We start from the raw sequence: 13,301 nt of genomic DNA, 5'->3' as shown, positions 1-13,301 counted from the left end.
AAAATATTTTAGTAAGACATCCATCCATTGGCTGGAGACCAAACGTCCAGCCAATCACAGGGCACTAGTATTGGCGGGTAGCCACAATTTGTCATAATGACATTTGGGGCAAGTTTTGGAAGTGTTTGAGGAGAACAAACAAATTCCTCACGAAGGCCAGAGGTGAGATTTGAAGCCCCAAAACTCGCAAATACTGGTTTATAGGTCACCCAACTGGTAAATAAGACAATGTTTAACCGGCTTTACAAGGTTTTGTTGACATTTCTGACAAGGATTCAACCGTGACAGTACGTTCGTTTACACCACTTGACGTTCCTCTGTGTTTACAAAAAATGCGGAAGGATTATATACAATGCAGATTCTCTAAAATGTCAAAAATCATTTATATGGAAGACACCAGACCATTTGTTTTTCGAGAGGAAATTTCCAGTGGCATTTTGATTTCACTGTCCTCCTCCCATGTTAACGGTTGTTTTTCTTTATGTCCAGCAGAGGGCACTGTTGCTTCAATAACCATGGACAGGATTGACCGGCTCAACAGGTTAGACCATTTAAGTATTATATATATGATGATGTTGATCTCATAATTATTGATAATTATATAAATCTGCATTGATACTAAAACGAATATTCAACATGATTAATTTTATTAATAGGCCGTAATTGTACCTCTGATTGTACCCTTCATGTGCAAAAAAACACCAGTAATAGGTCAGAAAAGAAAGATAAAAAAGCAGCTATATTCAAATTAAAACATTCCATCTTAAAATATTATCTAGTATATACGTTTGTGTGTTTTCCCTTCTCTCACTTTCCCCATTTCCTTCATTATCATTATTTTTTTTTAAACCAGCTCCAAATCCCAATTAGACCTCATTGGTACACTCATTCTGCTATTGAGATGAAATATAAATATTTTTTTCTGTGAGCACAACCAAGTATGATTACTTTATCAAACGCCTGCATATGTGTTTTATGAGAGTCCAAAAAAGTGCTATGATTAATTTACCAGCATTCCACCAGGTCAAGAAAATTGATGCAGGATAATTGGGCACATAGGGAATCCGTGGCAATTTGTGCTTTCAGACACTACTTGAGAAATTAGATGTCAGTGCAAATGTGAAATTGCTCCTCACTGTTCTCAAAGATTCCATGAAAATTTAAATATAAATCTTAAGTACTGCCAGCAAAGGGATTTTTTTTCCTTTTTAGTGAGTGCCAACTTGAAATGAAGCCCTGTGAAAATGATCTGAATGAAATGAAAATACGCTTATATGAGGTGTTGAAAAAGACATCCAACTTGTGTAAAGTTGGGGCTGAGCTACACGGAGGGCGTCGCTGGTAAAACCCTCATGCAAGAATTCATCCCATTCTTTTTGACAGCTAGGAAAGTTTTGAATTCGTCTGAAGATGTGTGATTATATTATTGAATATTCTGTATGTACACCTTTGCTGCAAAATATAAATCAGGCGTCCCGATGTAACCTACTTTTTTTTTCCTCGCTGTGTAGAAGTTACACATGATTAGGAATTAGTTACTTAAACTTAAATAATTAATATGACAGAATATTTTTGTTAGGTTCAGGAGGTCATCGAGTAGCAAAGTTTCTTGACATTGTTGGAATTTTCTTTTTTTTTTTTTTACTATCCATGGCTGTGGTCAACCATTAAAATGATCCTAATTTAGCTTTAATTAAAAGTATTACTGGCAATTAATAAATCATCAGCTCATTAAAAGTTGTATATGAATGCGAGCTCAAGTTAAAGTGATCCCCTCCAACATGCCGCGTATTGAAATGTTTGTTTTTATTCCTCACGGGTAGCCGGCGCAAAAAAGAAAATGCTAAACGGGAATATTTGTGGTAAGCATACTACATACTGACACGCTGGAAAACGGCTTCATTTGTCCTCATTAAAAGCTTAAAAGTTCATGAATAAATAATCATTGGAGCAAAACACACACTTTCTCCCATTTTTAATCTTCCTCATACTAAACATGAAGAGTGGAAAAAAAAAAATTGCGTATAAATGCTGTTTAGAAATACCGTCTGACCGACCTCCCTCCTTTTTTCATATTGATGTGACGGCCTTGAACCTATAAGATCGGGTCTTACGTTAGCCGTCGGCGTTGGAGGGAGGGGTTGAGCGGTTGAGGAGGTGGGGGAAGAAGAAGAAGAAAAAAAAAATTACAAAAACAATTGGACCTCCGAGAGTCAACTGAATGCATTTAAGTGAAGATGATGAGAGTGCCTCTCTCTTGAGTAAGCAAGCCAAGCAAAATTCAAAGTTAAAGTGAGAAGAAAAGAAGACACAAGCTGGAGAGACGAGCGTGCACAGTCCGTTCCCAGCGGTTTAATTATTTTAATTATCTCTCCTCTTTCAGCTTTTCAAAAAACATAATAATAATTAAAAAAAGAGAGGCCATTAAAGGATGCCCGTTTGGGTTAATGTGATTAAAAAAACAAGATGGAGGAAAAGATGAAAGGCTGCAGATGTCAGTGCTAATCAGGGAGTTAAAACTGCTATTTGTGAACTGGGCCGCTTGTTCAAGCGGATGCAGCAGTGTGATTGTTTTTCTTTTTTTTTTTTTTTTCTTCTTCCCTTTAAATGCTCTTTCCTCACTTCAGGAACACCTCATTTCTGCAGACTGTAAAGATAAACTCCCCCTCAAGCTAACCGCCATGTTAGATTCTCACAATGTAAAGCGGAAAAGGGAATTTTAAGTGCAGTCGACGTGATGAAGGAACGACGAGTGCTAATAATATACCGTGCGTGAATTGAAAGTTTTGCTTTTTGTGTTTTCTCAGTAGCAGGGTTGAATCGATACCACAATAGATTTCCACTAATGTTTACAACGGACCACAGGGGGAAAAAAATACTTTTCATTGCTCAATATAATTAAAAAGAGACAATGTAAATATTTCATTACATTTTAAACATTCAAAAAGCTTTGTGAAAATGGCACACAGAGTGTTAATTTTGGCAAAGTGAATATTTTGGTAGTCTATGGTTGTTGCAACTTTATTTAAAGAGTAAATGATTATTATTTTTGCCCAATTTGGATCAGCCACAATTTCTAAGTCCGGTCCCTGTATATGTGAAGACAGACCTCCACGGGCAGGAAAAACCTTCCTGTCACGGGCTGAAGCGGCCATGTGGCAGGCGCAAGGCGACGCTGTCAGCCGCCATAATATGCAGCAGCTTGCTCAACTTCCTCTGACTGCAGAACTTGACATTTGTTCAGGCACAAAACCAGCACAGGTGTTGAACTGCTCCGTGGCGAGAGGCGGGGCTGGAAGGAGGAGGAGGGTGGACAACCCCCCCCCCCCCCCCCCCCCTCCCTTCCAACAACAAAGATTTACTTTCAAACTAAATCAAGCAGAAGGAATGTCCTAAGTGTGTGGAGAGATGGACGGGAGGCCATGCAATATTAAAGCGCCGTGTCTGGCGATGCCAAGCGTGCCAGCCACTCCTCTCCCGCCCGCCCTCCCGGCTTCCCGGCCATCGGCTCTTCCCTCAAGGTGACACTTCAAAGCGGGCGCGCAGACGCGGCAGGCCTAGCTGTCGGCATGAAGCCAGCGCCCCCCCCTCTTCCCTCCTTGTACCCGTCACCCATACCCCCCCCTCGCCCTCCTATCAATACCACCTCAAAGCCACACAGTCGCTATCCCCGCTGGGCCCAGGTCAGCGGAGAAATCCGCCTCGGGAGCCCCTGTCAAAAAAAAATAAAATAAAAGCGGCACCCCGCTGGCTTAATTAACAAGGGGCCGTTCCTAATGCGAAGCTTTTGAATGCTTCCCGTCCTGTCGGGTGAGTTGCGAGGCCTCCGCACAAGGCAGGCAGGAAGAGGGCAGGCGTTGAAATCATTTGAATTCCGATGATTGGGTTGCACATGCATTATTCCGTGTTGTGTATTGTTTTTGTGTGTTGCAGCGTACCCGCCTGTCTGCCCGGGTGTTTCTTGCGAGATGTCTCTCTTCCGCAGATGATTGGAGAGACTCGAACGAAACAATGTGGCTCTGCTTTCCTCGGCCTGTCTGACAGGTGGGTTATGAAAACACCCCGATGTGTACGCACACACACACGTACACACGCCTACGGGCTCCGCATCATCCGGTTCTTGTAATCACCTCCGAAACCCGCCGGGAGGATTTTACGTGGCGTGATCGATATTTGCCGATGTGTCTGCCCGCATCAACCTCAAATGAAAGCGGATAGCGGGAGACAAGGTGGCGCCGGCAGGTCGTAGCGGGGTGCGCCGCCCCGACGTTTGATGTCTGCCAAAGCGCTCATCAGTGTGTGGAGGCGGCCTCGTGTCGGCACGCCGGGTCACCGCCAGCTCACCCCGAGTAGCACGCGGCTGATTGTCTCTCTGTCAGGGTGAGCGGGGTTGTTGTTTTTCCCGAGGTGAGACGAGGGATCCTGTCCGACGAGCCGGGCTGCCTTTTTTTAATAGGGCCTCAGCTCTGGCACCTGGCAGGCCCGCTCGCGTCTCGCCCCACCTCCCCCCTCATCCCCGCTGTCCTGAACTTGTGTTATTAGGCTATTTTTTGATTCACTCCATAAAACCCTCCGCTTCGTCCTTCGCATCCCGAATGGACGAAACGGCAACAAGTGCAGATTAACAACTTTTATTTCACCCGCGCCGCAACTTAGACCTGCTTTTAGCCGGTCTAAACCGTTTCCAAATCTAATCAGCATCGACAAATTGAGTCCCCGCCTTGAGTTCAACCGCCGATGTTATTTTAGAAACCGAACCGACCGCTGCGCTGCTAAATCAATACGACGCGCGGTAACATTTTAGAGGAGGAGTCTCGGCCACGAGGACATTATGGCATTTAGGGCAAAGAGCTGGTTAGCTGACACGCTGCTATAATTAGGTGGTAATAAATAAAAAAGGCGATGGGGAGTAGTGAGGCTGCGTTTCAACCGTGGCCATTAGAGAAACCACATAGGATGCTTAGAATGGAGGGAAAAAAAAGTCACCTGTCTGCCTGGAAACTCACACACACACTTTCTCTTTTTCCAGCTCGCATTTTTCCAGTGTCCTACTTACAAAGTCGGTGTCAAATCCCGCAATCCTGACCCTTTGTAAAATAAAATAAAAAAAACCCGAACATAATACATCTTCCGCTAATCAAGGTCAGGTCCAGAGCGGAACCTCCCACGACGCTCCGGTAATCACCCCCCCGTTAAAATTTCAATTTATTTTAGCTTTGCAAAAGGTACACGAGGCCTTTTGCTCTCTATTGAGACAATATTTTTCCCTTGTCGAATTGGGTAAAAGCGTCTGTTTCATCCGCAGCGCCCTACCTGCTGTTCATCTCGGCGACAGGCAACGCGCGCCGGCGCCCCGTAATGAGTCAGGCGGCGGCTTTTAATAAGCAGAGCTTTACCCGCAGATCCCTCCGTGATTTGCATCCGTGTCGGACACGAGGCGTAAAGCGGCCTGATTGATTCATGGCTCTTCCCGTACCGCGGCGAGGGGAGGGGAGGGAAAGACGGAGGAGGAAGGCCGTAGATTTATTATCAAGCTCGGCGACAAAAGCAAGGAAGAGAGCGTGCATATGTTAATCCGCTGGCTGAACGATGATCAAAGAGTGGAACAAGCTGAGCTTCGACGATCGCCTCGGGGCAAATGATGCTCTCCAAGCAGCTGGGAAAGTGTGCGGATGAGGAGTAAACACAGAGCGGGGAAAATAATAAAAAAAAATCAATCCACCGGGTTCGGCCCGTGGCGCGGTATCACGTTCAAGTCTGCAGGAAGTCTGATAGCCACTGGCTGATTTTTTTAAAAATGAATCGTGTATTAATCGGAATTAATGGTAACCGAATCGATCACAGTAATCGCAGTTTTCTGACGTTTGGCCTTTTTGGCCACACAACAGTCACGTTGTATTTAATCTTAAGAGGTTTATTCCAAAGTTAAAAAAAAAAACACCGGTTTTCTCACATCTGATTTTAAAGTGAGCGGGATTGACTTTTTTGCGTGGAAAATACCGTTTGTTCTCGATCCGTTCGCCGCCGACTGACCCAAAGTATCCCCCCCCCAAGGCGTCTACCTGAGGTGGCAGCCGAGGGAATTCGGGGCTTAGCGGCCGTCCCGTCCCCGTGGCTCATTTGTAGTCGTGAAATTGAAAATCGACATCCCGGGCGAACATGCGATTCCGCCCCGCATGTCAACATGTGAAAAATGTGGCAAGACAAGCCGGCTGTCTTTGATCAAAACAGCCAAGCCTCCTTGTCACCACGCAAAAATATCGGGCAAAAACATCATCTGTCACCATTCCGCTGATTACCAATTCACGTCTTTGTTTTTTGCGCTAGCTCAATAATTAGAATGACTTAGCTCTTTACCCTCAGGCTTTGGCAGCTTTTGACTTCCTCTACTTCAGTAGCCGATTGTTTTTCTGATTAGTCACTTTGTTTAATCTACTAACGATGGCATCCCCTCAGGCTAAACGCCTGATTCGGCTTCCCGGTTTATTTATTCATTTGTACTCTTGACGTGTTAATCTGCATAAATGGCGCGGCGCTCCATCAGGGACCCCAGCGGGTCTCGCCCGCACCTGTCATTTACGACAAATCCGAGACGGCGGGAATCGGCCGCCCCGGACCCTGCACCTTGATGGAGGTGGAAGCCGGCCCGTCAATCCACCGGGATGACGTGCCGTCGTATTGTCAGGGAGACGTTGAGATTCAGCCTTTTATCGCCGCCCGCCGTCTGCAAAGATAATTGAAAGCAACGGCTGCTAATTGAGATTGATTGAGAATATTCAGCGCTGCATATAAATAGACAGCGAGGGGTGATGCTTTGTCATTTGTCAAAAAAATTAAAAAAAACGTGTGTGTTTGAGTGCAAGAAAAAAAAACATCTTACAAATAATTTTTGGACTTAAAATGATTTCAAAATATTTTAAACCAGTATTGTGCCCTATATAACCCAATTAAAAAAAATCTAAATATTTTAAACCAATATTAAGCACTATATAATCCAATTTAGGTTAAGTAAAAATAAACCAATATGTTTGCATAAGTGTGCACCCCCCTCTTGTAATTGACGCAGCACCGCTCGAGTTCAAAGTTGCGCAACCTTAGGAGCGTTCCGCATTCGACATTCCACTCGGTTTAACTTTTAAGTACTTTGTTTCCCGTACGTCTCATTTGTCTTTGCCCGGGCTGCACCCTTTATTCCGGCATCTGTCGTCATTTTTCTTCTCTTCCTGTAAAATTGCTTGCATAGTCGCTGAGCCTTATTTTACCCGTCGACCAGCTCAGCACAAAAGACCATTGTTATGTACACGTGTGGGGCGAGAAGAAAAAAAAAAAAAAAGAATCATCTTAGCTACAGTAAGTTGCTTCAAAACGCACCAAAATTCAAACGAGCCTGACTTGATATACCGGCAAACTTGACACCGGAATCATTAGCTTTATCCTCCGTCAAATAAATAGCCGGACAGTTGCAGCCTTCTCATTTCCGGCGGCGCTGAGCATTTAGCCTCGCACAAGTCCTCGCATTCGAGATGCAAATCAAACGAACGGGCAAATATCAACAAGCTCCGAGTAATTGCCCTTGATCAAAAATGCATGGAGGTTGTTGTACAGCGCTCGCTTCCCCCCACAGATGCTAGCAAGTTAGCGCTCATTACTTGCGCTGTGATAAAGCGCGCCGACTTCGCTGTCAACGAAAGCAACGCGTCGGGCTCGTCTAATAACGTCGACCGCCTACTTGCCGGTGATTCATTCGCTCTGCCGGAAATATTGTTGCTGGCTCTAGCAATTAATTGTCTCTCGTTTGGCTTTGACGCTTGTCTGCGGAGTTAAAACATCCCTGACATCAAGTCGGGGATGTTTTATTCATTCTGAGATTTAATTTATAGACAAGTTTGGTGGTGCACTTTCTGAGTGCGCCACGCTAACAACCCCCATAGCACATTTAAAACGAATTTGTTGAGTCCTTGGCTGGTGCACTGCGGCTTATACGATCAGTTTAAAGCAGTTTGGCATCTCGAATCTTTCCGTCACCTGCGTAGCGGCAATTGAACGCGACGCGCAAAACAGCTGTTTGGCTCCCAGCGACCTGAATAATAAAGATGACGACACGGCAGCTGTCGAACTCCACAAAGCCAAAACGCGAGCCTTTAAATTGTCATGGCGGCTTCATGGCAAGGAGCAGCTTCTCTCTGTTGTCGCAGTTGATGTTTTCCTGGCATTTCAGAAAAGTGAACTAAGAAATGTTTTTGTGTCTGTCCAATTTAGGAATTCATCACTATTTATCATCGTAAAAAATATATATTTGACCCAAAAATGCTGAATTTCACCCCCATTGTTTTATCCAGATAAAATGATGATCCAAGCATATTTCAATGGAGGCCAGTGCCCCTGTTGTCCCCCCCTCTAACTCCACCACTGTCCCTAAATAGATAATGCACCTGTTGCCGAACCTAACCCTTAATTCATAAATAGGACTATTACTCTAATAATTTGTTGACCTATGCTATTTAAAGACGAGAACTACTACATTCCTATGACACGTCGCATTAGGACCTACGACCTTTGAAATGTTCTCCATGCAGATGAGGGGACCATTAGCAATTCAAGAAGAAGTGGGGGGGGGGGAATCACTTTTCAATGGGGGTTAATGCTGGTGGCAGTGAACCGACGTCAACAGCTGTTCTCAAACAAGCCCTTTGATGACTCATTGACAAGCGGACGCTCCCGATTGCCGCGTCGGCTAACCGGGGGAGCGTCGGCATCTGCGCTTGGCGATCACCTTCTCGGCGGCTCCCGTCTGCCAGAAGGAGCCGCTGATGAAATACCTCCGGTGTTAATGGATGTGAGAGCAAGCGTGACCCTCTCCAAAGAGCAGCTTCTCTCTCGCCATTAGAAAAAAAAAAAAAAAAAAAATCTTTGCTTTGGTCCGGATCAGAGCCGGATCTCCTCCTGCCACTGGGACTTGCCAGACAAAGGTAATTGCTCACCTCGCCTCCCCGTCAGGACTCGGGGGAGTGCTTGTAGAGGACACGCGTTTTGAAATGGAAGGGAAAAAAAAACACACGCAGACAAGTCATGATTAGGTTATTAGCACCGAGCCGGCTAATTATCTTGTTGGACTGTCAAGCGTGCGCGAGCCGCCGCGTGGCGAGGTGAGCAGAGGTGAAGCGTTGGGAGGGACTGCTTCAGCTCGCCTCCTTCCCCAGGCTGGGCCGCAGGGGTGGCTCCCTCGCCCGGGCTCTTTCCCTGCGGCGCCCCCCCTCCCTCCCTCCCCGAGCCTGCTGTTCAGGTCCCGGTGACATCTGCTCGTAGCATGCCTCGTCCTCCTCAGAGGCCAAAGTCCCCCCCCTCCCCCACGTGTACCCCCGCACGTCTCCCCGTGCAGATGTTGCGGTCCCTGGGTCCTGCCCGCGTGGAGAGCGGCAAGCGTGTTTGATGTGTGATGAAACAGAATCGGGCGAGCCACTCGGGGGCTCGGGGAGCAAAGGAGGTGAGGGAAGGATGGCGGGAAAGAAAGAAGTGGGGGGGGTGAGCTACAGCAGGGAAGGGACGTTGGGATGAGGCCCGGGCTTGCACGCTGCAGGCTGCAAAGCTCACGTGCTAATGGTCCCAGTATGAAAATCCATAATCCATATATGTTATTGGATGAAAGAGGGCGGAGGAAGAAAAAAGTAAATTAGCGAGGAGGAGAGCAAATAATGACAAACGACGCTTCCTCTCATCTTTCTTCCTCCTCGATGGCTCGCTCGCCTCTCTTCCCTCCTCGCCCCCTCCCACCCACCCCCGCCTGCGCCGCATGTTAATGATTGTTGTGAAAGAACAGCAAATGACTAACAATGCAGAGGAGGGCGATGACGATGATGATGATGATGATGATGCGATTATGATTACCACTTAGAGCGGGCAGCGCTCGGCGCACCTTGCGCTCGCGAGTAAGTTTTCAAAGGAGGAAGTGGGTGAGCGAGGGGGCGGGGCAATCAGGTGAAGTGATGGATAGGTTAGCAGTTAAAGATGAAAGTGAAAAACAAAGGCAGATTTTTCAAACGGGCCCAGAGAGCTTGGCAAGAGACCCGCGGCTCCTCTGATAATACTTAGATCTATAAATGTTTGCTCGTCTTTTATTTATTTATTTATTTTCGTATTTATTTTTTTTTCAAAATTATTCATCGCCATCATAATTTGGGCCTAACAAGCACTTGAGGGAGACGGCTTCCTTTTTGTATCTCTCTCTCTCTCGCTCTTTCGCTCCCCCATTTTCTTGAGTTTCCCGGCGCCGCGGTGCGCCGAGCTCGGGGATTTGGGGGCACTATTAGAGAGAATTTCTTTTATTTGCTGCTAATGAATGATATGCATGATGCTATTTTCCCTTTTTTCTTGTCGACTTTGTGGGGGTAAGCGCGAGGATTGGGGCAGGAGCTGGAGAATTGTACTCCTTTTTCAAGGCTTTGTTCATTTAACCCTCTTCGTGCCTTCCCGGCGAGCGCGCCGGCTTGTTATTGTCGCTTTACCCGATTTCCAATTCAAATACGCGATGGTACTTGCCTCGACGCTCGCGAGATGGCAAAGTTTGACTTTGTTTTGCCGTCTTCGGAAGCCCCGCGCGTCGGAGAAATGTGGGTTAATTGGATTGGTAAATATGGGAGCTGCACAGCAGGTCTGTAAACATTGTTGTTTATCGTTCTGATCGGATCGCTTCTTTGGTGGGGCCGTCGAATTCAACCAAGATTGTTGACGGCGGCGTCTTTTAATCAGCTGCAAAATAGTCGTTTGTTGACTTTGCAGCATTAGGAGTCGTCTGTAATCACACCCACAACGGCGCAAACTACCCTTTTTGTAATTCCACCAAGCTGTGTGCATCTGCACAAATACCAAAACCCAGTCCAGCCCACCCCTGCACCTTGCGCTAGACTTGCACTGGGCAGGAAAATGGAGGGCATAAATTGTATCTTGAGTTTTTCCCACCTAAGCGTTATTTCAGCAGCACACGTACTTTAAGTGTGCTTTTTGCCGCAGTAAACTTGGCCTTCTAATGACCTCCCTCCTGACTGAAAGCAGCTTCTCCTCCTGGTCCATCCCTCCTGTCTGCTTTTCTTCTGCCCCCCCACCCTCCAAGTTGGAAACTTTGAAGTTGCTTCCCCGCCACCTTCGGCCTAAACCGGCAGCTTCAGACGGGTCTCGGCGGCGACGGCGGCATGATTGCCTCCCTTTGGAATGTGCGGCGGGAGAGCTCGTATGATGAATGTTTAAGCAGAAGCGATAGAGCCGCACGTCACGCTGGCGGCTTCGGGCCTCAGCGAGTCCGAAATATTTGCCTCATACGCTCAAGGCTAGGTCCAACAAAAGCAACCATGGCGCTCAGGTGTAGCTAGCTAGTATGGAACCCTGGCGTTCACGTGCCACCGTGCCCTCCGAACATCTGCGTAGAGGGGAGGGGCTCCTCAGTCTGCCAGCCCACCTGACTGCTGCTGTGGCAGTCCAGCCCAAGGCAAGACCACAGGCTAGGGCCTCCTGTGGCCCCCAGCAGGGCCTGCCATTCTCCCAAAGCCCATTAGAGCACCTTCCTCCCGCCCCCCCTGCCCCAAGATGCCATCGCTCTTCCGCAGATTGCGCCTGTCTACTTTTGTGTGTTTGATTTTGGTTTGCCGTTGTCAGATTTGCGCTCGCGTCTTGGAATGTACGTTAAAAAGTCTCAAAGTGTCATGTGATCTCGGGCTTCGTGATTCTCTGGTAAAAAAATGGCGGCATGTAGCCCTACACTCCAATCGTTCGCTATCCGGAGTCATTGGACGGCGGTCGCCGATGCAATTCGCGAAGCGTGCCGTTCTCGTTCGATTTATAATTAATCATATTTGATTTGCCAGATTGCTCTAAAATTGGGCAGTGAAATTCGCCGGGCGTTGGGAATTTTTTCCAAGCATTAACAATTCATGATCCTTGATGCATATGTAAACTGTGGTAAATCCATCGCCTTGAATATTGATTATCCTTAAATTAAAAATGCGCTTTGATACGAGAGTTTGTAGCTATTTCTCCTCGCTCTCCCCCTGCGCTACAACTTAAAATTTGTGACCCGCGTGCGCTGTTTCCCAGCATGGCCCTCCCGTATGCTAATTAGCGAGCCGCGGCGCCCTTTAGCGAGTCGGTCATTAGCGCTGATTAGCATGTGCTTAATCAGGAGGTATTAAAAGGCAAAAGCCAAGGCTGAGGTTAAGCCTCAATAAAAACAGCGAGTTACTCTCGTGAGAGACTCATACTGTAAACAAATCTTCCGAAGACGTGCATTTTCTACCCGCTGAGCCTCTTCATTGTAGATTTGAAGCTAATCCGGCGGATGCAGTCGAGATGAAACCGCGACTCCAACACGGTTTGACACGAGGTTCTTTTTTTTCCCTCCTCTTCCCCAAAACATTTTTCCAAGCGCTCGAGCGCAAATCTCGTCTTTTAACCGCTGTTAAACTGTTGAACGAAAACATGGTTTTTCAGCCATTTATCTCCGCGCTCTCCGACGTTTCCTTTGTAGAACGACTTGTTCAGCGCAAATGGAGGATCTGAATCTCCTTTCGCGCAAGTTGAAATAGTTGTCAGAAAGCATTTTTTTTTTTTTTGTTCTGTTTCTTTTTTTTTTGCTAATGTGCGCAGCGGGATAAAGGAACGAGAGGGAAGATGGCAGGGCGGCGGCGGCGGCGGTGGGGCGAACGTGACAGAAAGGTACACAGATGGAAACGATGGAGGAAAAGATAAAGAAGGAAATCATCGAGAGAGACTCCATGTAAATCGTCGCCGATTACCGAGCCCGCCGAGATCTTTCGACTTGTGTTCCTCCTCTGGCTGCGTAGCGTTTGACACCAGAGCGACGGTGGTAATGGCACATGCGCCGCTCCCACCTGGGCTTTGAACCTTTTCCCGTTCACCTCTCGCAACGCCGCGCCGTGTCAGACAAAGAAATTCAAGATGGCAGTTTACAGGGGAAACTCTCGGCGCTTTTTCCCGTAATGCCGACGAAGCTGACAAATTGATTTCAAAGGATGAAGTACTCCCCCCCCCCCACCCCTCCCCTCCTTCCCATCCCAGTAAAGAATTCCCTGTCACCTTTTAAAAGATATTTACCTTTCCGTCTGTTCCCCTTTTGTCACGTTTGCATATCAGGCCCGTTTGTCTGTTTGCATATTGTAGCGACACTCATTCATTTTTGATGCTACATTAGAGATTCTTTGCTAGCATCAGTATCAGTACGCGGTAATTTTTTTTTATCCTTGTTTGCATGAGCGATTATGCGGAGCTGCATGGAATATGAGTGTTTTTTTTTT

General features: G+C 46.8%; 1 long non-coding RNA gene across 1 annotated transcript in view; it reads left to right on the top strand.

The window, feature by feature from the left end:
- The first annotated feature begins 153 nt into the window (after nt 1-153).
- LOC125979433 (uncharacterized) overlaps nt 154-13,301 on the top strand; it is a 55,147-nt gene continuing 41,999 nt past the window's right edge. The window contains exons 1-3 of the long non-coding RNA XR_011087971.1: nt 154-287; nt 490-541; nt 3,934-4,044. This is a non-coding gene — a long non-coding RNA (uncharacterized lncRNA). The remainder of the gene's footprint in view (nt 288-489; nt 542-3,933; nt 4,045-13,301) is intronic.

This window comes from Syngnathus scovelli, chromosome 13, assembly GCF_024217435.2.
Source record: "Syngnathus scovelli strain Florida chromosome 13, RoL_Ssco_1.2, whole genome shotgun sequence".
Taxonomy (NCBI): Eukaryota; Metazoa; Chordata; class Actinopteri; order Syngnathiformes; family Syngnathidae; genus Syngnathus; species Syngnathus scovelli.
The sequence above is the reverse complement of the archived record's forward strand: the minus strand, read 5'-3'. Positions and strand labels throughout refer to the sequence as shown.